Source organism: Penaeus japonicus, unplaced genomic scaffold (assembly GCF_977035675.1).
Source record: "Penaeus japonicus unplaced genomic scaffold, GWHDUDI00000001_assembly GWHDUDI00000035, whole genome shotgun sequence".
In the NCBI taxonomy this organism is placed as follows: Eukaryota; Metazoa; Arthropoda; class Malacostraca; order Decapoda; family Penaeidae; genus Penaeus; species Penaeus japonicus.
The window spans coordinates 2,677,937-2,690,436 of record NW_028234437.1 but is presented as its reverse complement, the minus strand read 5'-3'; the positions used below and the strand labels follow the sequence as shown (position 1 = coordinate 2,690,436).

Below are 12,500 nucleotides of genomic sequence, written 5' to 3'. Positions count from 1 at the left end.
ATACATAAACACACAAAACTATGTATTTTGTGTTTTAACACTTTAGGTATAAAAAGTAACAAGATTATGGTGGAATCATATTACCAGAGTTGAGGTTGTAGTGATCCCCTCCATGGAATATAACCAATTACTCAAGCACTAATACTCTCTAACTTAATGGGGATAGTTCTTTCTTGGGTTCTATATATATCTCTCTGTATATATGTGTGTGTGCGCGCGCTTGTGTATGTGTATATATAGCTATATCATATCTATATAATTACACACATATAAATATCTATACACATCAAACAGAAAAATACATATGCCTTTTATTGAGTTAGCTCACCCTTCCATGCCAATGATTACGTTTTCTACATCAAATAATATAAACTGGTCCAGGAATCAGCCCTTTGACATTTCCACGCTCTAAATCATCTTACGATCTTTCCTTCCCTTCGGTAACCCCCCCCCCCTCCCTTCCCCTACCAACTTGACAATCTGCAGGGCATCACATGTATAGATATTTTTGGCAAACGTAAATTTTGGCAAAATAATGAGAGGGAATGCAGAAACTACATAGTTTTAACAATCACCCCTACCGGAAGAAAAAAAAAAAAAAACGGTGCACCACATATACAAAAGCAAGGGCAATATGCCGGACAATGCCTGGAATGTCAGGGTTCCAACGTTCATCAGCCTCGTGGACCAGTCCGAAAAGGTCAAATTGGTTACTTAGAAGCTGTATACTTTCTGGATAAGTATATAATTTGGAGAAAAAAAGTTATAAATGCGATTAAAAATGTGGAACGCTTCACGATTTTGCGTGTCATCCTTGCGCAGGGGCCATGCTAATCTTCTCTGTATCGTTTCAATTTTAGTATAAATACTGCTGAAGCAAGTACATGATTTTTTTTCCTCAAAGACAATTTTGGATTTCATTTATGAAAATAGCATTTTTCAATATAACATTTTCTCTGTAAGTCATGCAATATCTAGCCGATTTACTCTGATTTTTTTTTTTCTTTCTAGTGAAAATCAAACGTCAATTTTCTTTGTTGCCGTAATGAAAATTTCGAATTATATCTATTAAGTCCTTGAAATAACATATTCATAGGTGACTGCTTAGAGATGTGGGGCACTGATTTCATCATAAATTAAGTAGGTTTTGTATTATATAGAACAGGGGTATCCAATGGTAAAAGGACTAAGTCTGCCTGTATTGGAAGGGCTACTACGAGCCACACACTCTCGGGCGTGATCCCACTACTGCTCGACACGGGTGCTTTTGGCTGCTGGGTTTCCCCCCTGGCCCGGTTCACACCTCCTTAGTCAACCTGGACGCCCCTGGCTCCCCAAGGGTGGCCATATTGATGCCAAGCTTAGTGCGGACACCCAATCAACATGGGTGATCCCGCAGCAGTGATCCCCACCTCAAGCCATCCTATAGCCCAAGCTACCGAGTCGCCGGTTTACAGAGCCTTGCCACAGACCCCAGCAATTATGGTTATATTTGAAATGACTTATAAAACTATCATACATAAACTGTGTACCCAAATGTGAATGCGTATACATAAATACATAAACACAAAACTGTGTCCATAAAGCTATAAATTAGTTATATAATTACACATATATAAATTTATATATATACATAAAACAAACACACATACATATGCCTATTATTGCTTTAGCTCACACTTCCATGCCATTGATTGCGCTCTCAAGTACAAATTGCATTAATAATTGGTCCAGGAATTAAACATTCAACATTTCTACGCTCTACGTTCTCTTACCATCTTTCCTTCCACCTCTTCCCTTCGCTACCCCCATCCCTTCCCTCCCCTCCCCTACCAACTTGGCAATCTGCAGGACATCACAGATAAAAATATTTTTGGCAAAAGTATTCTTTGGCAATATGATGAGAGGGAAGGTAGAAATTACATAATTTTAACATATCCCTGAAAACAATACCTAGAATGTCAGGGCTCGAACGCTCGCCAGACTCATGGACCGGTCCGGAAAGGTCATATTAGTTACTTAGAAGCTATATATTTTATGGATAACAATATAACTTGGAAGCAAGAATAATGAACTGTATGCGATTAAAAATGTGGAACGCTTCACGATTTTGCGTGTCATCCTTGCGCAGGGGCCATGCTAATCTTCTCTGTATCGTTCCAATTTTAGTATATGTACTGCCGAAGCAAGTACATGAAATATGGTCCTTTGAGACGGTTTTGTCTTTCATTTATGGAAATTACATTTTACAATATAACATTTTCTCTGTAACTTACACAATATCTAGTCAATTTAATATGAAAATAATTATTTTCAATGAAAATTAAACATCTATTTTCTTTGCTGCCAGTGATGAAAACAAATTTCGAATAATTTCTATTCCTGCCGTGAAATAACATATATTCATAGGTGACTGTTTAAGAATGTAGGGCATTGGTATAATCATTAATCAACTCGGTTTTGTATCATAAAGGAAAAAACTGTATCCACTGTTAAAAGGACTTAGTCTGCCTGTGTTGGAAGGGCTACTACGAGCCACACACTCTCGGGCGTGATCCCACTACTGCTCGACACGGGTGCTTTTGGCTGCTGGGTTTCCCCCCTGGCCCGGTTCACACCTCCTTAGTCAACCTGGACGCCCCTGGCTCCCCAAGGGTGGCCATATTGATGCCAAGCTTAGTGCGGACACCCAATCAACATGGGTGATCCCGCAGCAGTGATCCCCACCTCAAGCCATCCTATAGCCCGAGCTACCGAGTCGCCGGTTTACAGAGCCTCGCCACAGACCCCAGCAATTATGGTTGTATTTGAAATGACTTATAAAACTATCATACATATACTTTATGTGTACTCAGATGTGAATACATATACATAAATACATAAACACAAAACTGTATGTATTGTGTTTTAACATTTCAGATATAAAAGGTAACTCAAGATTATTGTTTAATCATATCACCAAGAGTTTAAGTTGCAATGATCCCCTCCAAGGAATATAACTTGTTACTCAAGCACTAATATTCTCTACCTTAATGGGGGTAGTTCTCCCTTTGGTTCGATATATATCTCTGTATATATAAATATGTGTGTGTGCGCGCGCCTGTTTGTGTATATGTGTATATATAGCTATATCTTATCTATATAATTACACACACACATATATATATAAGTAAATACCTATAAACCTCAAACAGGAACATATACATATGCCTTTTAGTGCGTTAGCTCACACTTCCGCGCCAATGATTACGTTTTCTACATCAAATTATATAAACTGGTCCAGGAATCAGCCCTTAGAAATTTCCACGCTCAAATTATCCTATGATTTTTCCTTCCCTTCGGTTAGCCTCCCCTACCAACTTGCCAATCTACAGGGCGATCTTTCCTTCCCTTCGGTAAGCCCCCCCCCCCTCCCCTCTCCTACCAATTTGCCAATCTGCAGGGCATCACATGTAAAGATAATTTTGGCAAACGTAAATTTTGGCAAAATGATGAGAGGGAATTTAGAAATTATATTTTTTAACATACACCCCCTCCACAAAAACAAAAACAAAAAACAAAAACAAAAAACGCGGTGCACCGCATATACAAAAGCAAGGGAAATATGGCGGACAATACCTAGAATGTCAGGACTCGAACGCTCGCCAGCCTCGTGGACCGGTCCGGGAAGGTCATATTAGTTACCTAAAAGCCATATACTTTATGAATAACAATATAACTTAGAGGAAAAAATAATGAAGTGTATGCGATTAAAAATGTGGAACGCTTCACGATTTTGCGTGTCATCCTTGCGCAGGGGCCATGCTAATCTTCTCTGTATCGTTCCAATTTTAGTATATGTACTGCCGAAGCAAGTACATGGTAAATTGTCGTCTGACACGATTTTGTCTTTCATCTATGGAAATTGCTTTTTATAATATAACAGACATTTTATCTGGAACTCACGCAGTATCTAATCGATTTAATCTGAAACTCATATTCTTTCCAATGAAATTTAAACGTCGATTTTTGCTTCTGAAAAGAAAAACAAATTTCGAATTATTTCTATTCCTCCCGTGAAATAACATATTCATAGGTGACTGTTTAAGGACGTAGGACAATGATATAATCATAAATTAACCCATTGCGTACGGGTGTCATGACATACATGACGTAGGAGCTTTGGCCTGACGACGGGCGTCATGACGTACACGACGTACGGGGATTTTGGATCACTGTGCTATTTTATTTTGCTATGAAAAAGGAATGAGTGATGATGGCTACTGCAGTCCTAATTACTATAATTACCGTAATATCGTGCAAGCTTAACGTCCAAAACCTAGATGGCACCACTTTTTTCTAGCACCAGCAGGTGAGAGAGCCTTGAATGGCACCCATCCACGGTCTCTAGCATGCACTGTCTCTATAGAGCGATGGCACACACTAAGTTGATGAACCCTTGCTCTAAAGTACCGCCGATGAAGGATGTGCAGGCAGAACGAGAAGAGGAAGGTGACTCAATCCATACCCAATGTCTAAAATGTGCTCCTGTGCCAATATGGATGTCTTTCACTGTGGCACTCACAGTCACAAGCACAGGTTTCATTCCTCTTCCCTACCTCTTCTTGTTATCTTTATTGTAGGTGGTTATATGTTTCGTATTCGTTCATGACAGCACAAAAATACGAAAAAATAAAGTTGCCTTTTGTCCTCCCATAAAACAGCAATACTTCTATCACATTGAGTATAAAGAAAATAATGAGCTAATATGGATAACATACTACAATTTTAGTCAACTGCAGCACTGATAGAGCCTGTCATACGGCACATATAAGTCTCTAAACTCAATAAAACACACAAAAAAATAAAACACAAAAACCGCTCTAGTTTTACAATGAATGACTGAAAGAGATTTGGATGCTTCAAATTGTATTGCTTCAAGTGGTCTCTCTCTAAAATAAAACCTATCCTGGAGGCTGGGCAAGCAAATTTATCTCCGTCTGCAATGGGTTAACTAGGTTTTGTATTACATGGAAAAGGGGTATCAATTGGTAAAAGGACTAGGTCTGCCTGTGTTGGAAGGGCTACTACGAGCCACACACTCTCGGGCGTGATCCCACTACTGCTCGACACGGGTGCTTTTGGCTGCTGGGTTTCCCCCCTGGCCCGGTTCACACCTCCTTAGTCAACCTGGACGCCCCTGGCTCCCCAAGGGTGGCCATATTGATGCCAAGCTTAGTGCGGACACCCAATCAACATGGGTGATCCCGCAGCAGTGATCCCCACCTCAAGCCATCCTATAGCCCAAGCTACCGAGTCGCCGGTTTACAGAGCCTTGCCACAGACCCCAGCAATTATGGTTATATTTGAAATGACTAATAAAACTATCATACATAAACTGTGTGTACCCAGATGTGAATGCGTATAGATAAATATAAAAACACAAAACTGTACATATAGCTATATATTGGTTATATAATTACACACATATAATGTATATACATACATATGCATATTATTGTTTTAGCTCACACTTCCATGCCACTGATTGCGTTCTCTACTACAAATTGCATTATAAATTGGTCCAGGAATTCAACATTCAACATTTCTATGCTCTACGTTCTCTTACTATCTTTCCTTCCACCTCTTCCCTTCGCTACCCCCATCCCTCCCCTCCCCTCCCCTACCAACTTGGCAATCTGCAGGACATCACAGATAAAAATATTTTTGGCAAAAGTATTCTTTGGCAATATGATGAGAGGGAAGGTAGAAATTACATAGTTTTAACATACCCCCCCCAAAAAAACGCGGTGCACCGCCGCGACAATACCTAGAATGTCAGGGCTCGAACGCTCGCCAGCCTCGTGGACCGGTCCGGAAAGGTCATATTAGTTACTTAGAAGCTATATATTTTATGGATAACAATATAACTTGGAGGCAAGAATAATGAAGTGTATGCGATTAAAAATGTGGAACGCTTCACGATTTTGCGTGTCATCCTTGCGCAGGGGCCATGCTAATCTTCTCTGTATCGTTCCAATTTTAGTATATGTACTGCCGAAGCAAGTACATGAAATGTTATCCTCTAAGACGGTTTTGTCTTTCATTTATGGAAATTACATTTTACAATAGAACAGACATTTTCTCTGTAACTCACGCAATATCTAGTCGATTTAATCTGAAAATCATATTCTTTCTAATGAAAATCAAACGTCGATTTTCTTTTCTGCTGTGATGAAAACAAATTTCGAATTATTTCTATTCCTCCCGTGAAATAACATATATTCATAGGTGAGTGCTTAGGGATGTAGGACATTGATATAATCATAAACTAACTAGGTTTTGTATCATATGGAAAAAGGGTATCCATGGTAAAAGGACTAAGTCTGCCTGTGTTGGAAGGGCTACTACGAGCCACACACTCTCGGGCGTGATCCCACTACTGCTCGACACGGGTGCTTTTGGCTGCTGGGTTTCCCCCCTGGCCCGGTTCACACCTCCTTAGTCAACCTGGACGCCCCTGGCTCCCCAAGGGTGGCCATATTGATGCCAAGCTTAGTGCGGACACCCAATCAACATGGGTGATCCCGCAGCAGTGATCCCCACCTCAAGCCATCCTATAGCCCAAGCTACCGAGTCGCCGGTTTACAGAGCCTCGCCACAGACCCCAGCAATTGTGGTTATATTTGAAATGAATTATAAAACTATCATACATAAACTGTGTGTACCTAGACGTGAATGCGTATACATAAATACATAAACACAAAACTATGTATATATATAGCTATATCATATCTATATAATTAAACACATATATATAAATAAATATCTATACACATCAAATACAAACATATACATATGCCTTTTATTGCGTTAACTCACACTTCCACGCCATTGGTTACGTTCTCTACATCAAATTATATAAACTTGTCCAGGAATCAGACCTTTGACATTTCCACGCTCTAAATCATCTTACGATCTTTCCTTCCCTTCGGTAACCCTCCCCTCCCCTACCAACTTGGCAATCTGCAGGGCATCACATGTAAAGATATTTTTGGCAAACGTAAATTTTGGCAAAATGATGAGAGGGAATTTAGAAATTATAGTTTTAACATACACCTCCCCCCCAGAAAAAAAAAACACGGTGCACCGCATATACATAAGCAAGGGAAATATGCCGGACAATACCTAGAATGTCAGGGGATCGAACGCTCGCCAGCCTCGTGGACCGGTCCGGGAAGGTCATATTAGTTACCTAGAAGCTATATACTTTATGAATAACAATATAACTTGGAGGCAAGAATAATGAAGTGTATGCGATTAAAAATGTGGAACGCTTCACGATTTTGCGTGTCATCCTTGCGCAGGGGCCATGCTAATCTTCTCTGTATCGTTCCAATTTTAGTATATGTACTGCCGAAGCAAGTACGTGAAAGCTTGTCCTCTGGAACGATTTTGTCTTTCATTTATGGAAATTGCATTTTTCAATATAACACACTTTCTTTGGAACTCAAGCAATATCTAGTCGATTTAATATGAAAATTATATTCTTTCCAATGAAAATTAAACATCGATGAAAACAAATTTCGCATAATTTCTATTACTGCCGTGAAATAACATAAATTAATATGTGGCTGTTTCAGGATGTAGGGCAATGATATAATCATAAATTAACTAGGTTTTGTATTACATGGAAAAGGGGTATCCATTGGTAAAAGGACTAAGTCTGCCTGTGTTGGAAGGGCTACTACGAGCCACACACTCTCGGGCGTGATCCCACTACTGCTCGACACGGGTGCTTTTGGCTGCTGGGTTTCCCCCCTGGCCCGGTTCACACCTCCTTAGTCAACCTGGACGCCCCTGGCTCCCCAAGGGTGGCCATATTGATGCCAAGCTTAGTGCGGACACCCAATCAACATGGGTGATCCCGCAGCAGTGATCCCCACCTCAAGCCATCCTATAGCCCAAGCTACCGAGTCGCCGGTTTACAGAGCCTCGCCACAGACCCCAGCAATTATGGTTATATTTGAAATGACTTATAAAACTATCATACATATACTTTGTGTGTACTCAGATGTGAATGCATATACATATATACATAAACACAAAACTGTATGTATTGTTTTAACATTTCAGATATAAAAAGTAATTCAAGATTATGGTGGAATCATATTACCAAGAGTTAAAGTTGTAGTGATCCCCTCCATGGAATATAACTTGTTACTCATATATATATATATATATATATATATATATATATATATATATATATGTATATACATATATATATATGTGTGTGTGTATACACCTGCTTGTGTATGTGTATATATAGCTATATCTTATCTATATGATTACACACATATATATAAATAAATATCTATACACATCAAACAGAATCATATACATATGCCTTTTATTGCGTTAGCTCACACTTCCGCGCCAATGATTACGTTCTCTACATCAAATTATATAAACTGGTCCAGGAATCAGACCTTTGACATTTCCACGCTCTAAATCATCCAACGATCTTCCCTTCTCTTTGGTAACCCCCCCCCCCCTCCCCTTTCCTACCAACTTGCCAATCTGCAGGGCATCACATGTAAAGATATTTTTGGCAAACGTAAATTTTGGCAAAATGATGAGAGGGAATTTAGAAATTATATAGTTTTAACATACACCCCCCCCCCTCAAAAAAAAAAAAAAAAAAAAAAACGCGGTACACCGCATATACAAAAGCAAGGGAAATATGCCGGACAATATCTAGAATGTCAGGGCTCGAACGCTGGCCAGCCTCGAGGACCGGTCCGGGAAGGTCAAATTAGTTACTTAGAAGCTATATACTTTAGTTTTAACAATATAACTTGGAAGCACGAATAATGAAGTGTACGCAATAAAAAATGTGGAACGCTTCACGATTTTGCGTGTCATCCTTGCGCAGGGGCCTTGGTAATCTTCTCTGTATCGTTCCAATTTTAGTATATGTACTGCCGAAGCAAGTACATGATAAACTGTCCTCTGAGACGATTTTATCTTTCATTTATGGAAATTGCATTTTACAATATAACAGGCATTTTTATCTGGAACTCACGCAATATCTAATCGATTTAATCTGAAAATTATATTCTTTCCAATGAAAATTAAACGTCGATTTTCTTTGCTTCCGTGATGAAAACAAATTTCGTTTTTTTTTCTGTTCCTGCCGTGAAATTACATATATTAGGGATGTAGGGCATTGGTATAATCATAAACTAGCTAGGTTTTGTATTATAAGGGAAAAAATGTATCCAATATTAAAAGGACTAAGTCTGCCTGTGTTGGCAGGGCTACTACGAGCCACACACTCTCGGGCGTGATCCCACTACTGCTCGACACGGGTGCTTTTGGCTGCTGGGTTTCCCCCCTGGCCCGGTTCACACCTCCTTAGTCAACCTGGACGCCCCTGGCTCCCCAAGGGTGGCCATATTGATGCCAAGCTTAGTGCGGACACCCAATCAACATGGGTGATCCCGCAGCAGTGATCCCCACCTCAAGCCATCCTATAGCCCAAGCTACCGAGTCGCCGGTTTACAGAGTCTCGCCACAGACCCCAGCAATTAAGGTTATATTTGAAATGACTTATAAAACTATCATACATATACTTTGTGTGTACTCAGATGTGAATGCATATACATATATACATAAACACACAAAACTGTATGCATATAAAACTATTATTGTGTAATCATATTACCAGACTTAAAATAGAAGTGATCCCCTCCTCAACACCCCCCCCCCCCCTACAATAGTATTACTGAAAGAATATTGTATTTTCACCTTTTATTAATACAATTTACAGGACTCACTTCAACTAATGTAATTTGATAGTTATGGTATACATAATAGGCAGAAAGTACAATGGTCATTTTTTCTGCCAAAAGCACCTGTTGAGCAGTAATGTAGTCACGCTGGAGAGTTTGTAGGTTGTAGTAGCCTTGTCAGCACAGTCAAACTTAATTTATCATCATAATTATTATAATTGTTATTATTATTTTGTATGTACAGTCTTCGAGGGATATTTAGTAGTCTATTTAGTGATTGTTTAATAATTGTTTAATAAAGAAAACTAATTGTTCCATATTTTTAAATTACAGATATTTCGTAAATGCTTATTGTAAACTAAATGTAAGCATTAACACGGACGACCACCCTTTTACTTAGTGCATAATTGAAAGACGTAATGCCGACAAAAACGGTATGGTCATCAGATATTTTTTCTTACTAATTACCGTATCATCATGTCCATTAGACCTCAAATATCAACGAATAAAAATTAAATCACTAAAAACATATTATATATATATATATATATATACATATATATATATATATTACAGAATGCTAAATCTCTGAATACACTGAGTTTAGTCATAAGAAAAGGTAAATTATAATTGTATTGAAACTGATTGATACATGGTAATGGTAATGAAAATCTGCTACTTACACCCAATGTCACCTAGCGCCCTTAGGTGACCCGAGACTAAACTTGACACTGAATCTCACTCACCCTCACACCAACTATCTGCCCCTTCGACACCAGACGACTTTGACGCTTCCGCAATGGGAGTCATTGCAGACTGCACCTTGTCTCTAGCAAACAATCTTTGATACGTACTGCCTCGAGGGCGGACATACAGGATGACCATCTTTCCCGAGAGGTCTGCCAAGGTACTGGAGTCGAATCCAAGACGCAGAACATTCTGGTTTCAGGCAGAATCCTAACGTTTACACTTCGCCACACATACCAGGTGAGTTGCCCCCCCCCCCCATCCCTCCTACTGAACCACCCTCCACGGGGTTCATTCAGGATCTGTGAATTCCGTGCACTATCCCTCATTCTGTCCCGTCTCTAAAGTTCGCCCGCTAATTATACATACAAATGACGGGGTGGAGCGTTGGCTCAAGTTGGATACATCACATAAGATGATACACCCTGCTGTGATGTCAAATCATGGGCATTATGCCGCAAATAGGTATTCACACATGACTGAACATGAGATTCCCTCGGGAAATGTTTGATGATGCATACGCGTACACTAATTACACGAGGATTACACGCAACTACTTGTTGTGGTTAATCCTGATATAGAAGGTGCCTTGTTATCTCTGTGAGTCGTTATTCTAACAATATGTAGTCATCTAGTTAGGGTGAAGTTACAAAGTCTTGATCATATATGATACATGTAATATTTATGTATATACATATATATATGTATATATATATATATTAAATATATTAAATATATTAAATATATGTAAACATATATATAAATGTATCCATAAATAAGTTAATACATAACATTTCTAAATATAGACATACATATTTATATTTATATGTATATGTATATGTATATGTATATGTATATGTATATGTATATGTATATGTATATGTATATGTATATGTATATGTATATATATATATATATATATATATATATATATATATATATATACATACATACATACACACACATATATACATTTATATATTTATATGTATATATATACACATATATATACATATATATATATATATATATATATATATATATATATGTATACGCACATGTATACATACATATACATATACGCATGCAAATATGTGTATCTACATACACACACACACAAACATGTATGTAGGTTATTTATGTATTTATATGTATATGACTATATACAAGTTTTTACATATATATATATATATATGTACATTTATGTATTAATATATATATATACATATATTTCTTTGCGTATATGTATGTATGTATGTATATATATACATATATATATGTATGTATATATACATACATACATACATATATATATATATATATATATATATATATATATATATATATATATATATATAACACACATGTGTGTGTGTGTGTGTGTGTGTGTGTGTGTGTGTGGTGTTGTGTGGAACATATACATACACACACACATATATAATATATACATATATATATATAATATAATTATATATATACTTATACATTCATATTTTATCATATATGTATATATATGTAGATATATACACATTGTGTGTATATATATATATATATAAACTATATATATATAATATGTCATATATATATATATATTATATATATATATATATATATTAACACGCATTCTCCTGCTTATAGGTTAGCCTCATATTTTATACATTTTAAAAATCAAGCGAAATCTTTAGAGAACAAAATAAATAAAATAGTGTACTTTCATTTTCTTGTCTCAAGTAAATTAAACGCCAAGAGACAAATGGAAACCTTCCACTGTTTGAATCAGAAAAAAGAACTTTTGTAAATAAAACACGGATGCTTTTTATCAACGATTTGTCACATGTAGGTGTGTTTGAATGTATATGTGTACGCATATGCATGTGTATGTATTACTAATAATCTACTACGCCTTTAACTAAAATACAGCTTAAAACCACACACTTACACTAATTCCAGCTGCTTTGGTGACTGTATACCGAGCCT

At 37.5% G+C, this 12,500-nt stretch overlaps 12 non-coding genes across 12 annotated transcripts; all 12 read right to left on the bottom strand.

The window, feature by feature from the left end:
• Nucleotides 1-777: 777 nt before the first annotated feature.
• Nucleotides 778-884, bottom strand: LOC147467501 (U6 spliceosomal RNA). The gene has a single exon (XR_015190553.1). It is a non-coding gene; the product is annotated as a U6 spliceosomal RNA (small nuclear RNA).
• A 296-nt stretch (nt 885-1,180) lies between these two features.
• Nucleotides 1,181-1,478, bottom strand: LOC147467500 (signal recognition particle RNA). Its single transcript, XR_015190537.1, has one exon.
• A 608-nt stretch (nt 1,479-2,086) lies between these two features.
• Nucleotides 2,087-2,193, bottom strand: LOC147467499 (U6 spliceosomal RNA). Its single transcript, XR_015190575.1, has one exon. It is a non-coding gene; the product is annotated as a U6 spliceosomal RNA (small nuclear RNA).
• A 302-nt stretch (nt 2,194-2,495) lies between these two features.
• LOC147467498 (signal recognition particle RNA) lies at nt 2,496-2,793 on the bottom strand. Its single transcript, XR_015190536.1, has one exon.
• A 958-nt stretch (nt 2,794-3,751) lies between these two features.
• Nucleotides 3,752-3,858, bottom strand: LOC147467497 (U6 spliceosomal RNA). Its single transcript, XR_015190564.1, has one exon. It is a non-coding gene; the product is annotated as a U6 spliceosomal RNA (small nuclear RNA).
• A 1,175-nt stretch (nt 3,859-5,033) lies between these two features.
• LOC147467496 (signal recognition particle RNA) lies at nt 5,034-5,331 on the bottom strand. Its single transcript, XR_015190540.1, has one exon.
• Nucleotides 5,332-5,942: 611 nt separating this feature from the next.
• LOC147467495 (U6 spliceosomal RNA) lies at nt 5,943-6,049 on the bottom strand. Its single transcript, XR_015190554.1, has one exon. It is a non-coding gene; the product is annotated as a U6 spliceosomal RNA (small nuclear RNA).
• A 304-nt stretch (nt 6,050-6,353) lies between these two features.
• Nucleotides 6,354-6,651, bottom strand: LOC147467494 (signal recognition particle RNA). The gene has a single exon (XR_015190574.1).
• Nucleotides 6,652-7,301: 650 nt separating this feature from the next.
• LOC147467493 (U6 spliceosomal RNA) lies at nt 7,302-7,408 on the bottom strand. Its single transcript, XR_015190551.1, has one exon. It is a non-coding gene; the product is annotated as a U6 spliceosomal RNA (small nuclear RNA).
• A 285-nt stretch (nt 7,409-7,693) lies between these two features.
• On the bottom strand, nt 7,694-7,991 carry LOC147467492 (signal recognition particle RNA). Its single transcript, XR_015190573.1, has one exon.
• An 881-nt stretch (nt 7,992-8,872) lies between these two features.
• LOC147467491 (U6 spliceosomal RNA) lies at nt 8,873-8,979 on the bottom strand. The gene has a single exon (XR_015190555.1). It is a non-coding gene; the product is annotated as a U6 spliceosomal RNA (small nuclear RNA).
• A 293-nt stretch (nt 8,980-9,272) lies between these two features.
• LOC147467490 (signal recognition particle RNA) lies at nt 9,273-9,570 on the bottom strand. The gene has a single exon (XR_015190562.1).
• Nucleotides 9,571-12,500: the final 2,930 nt, after the last annotated feature.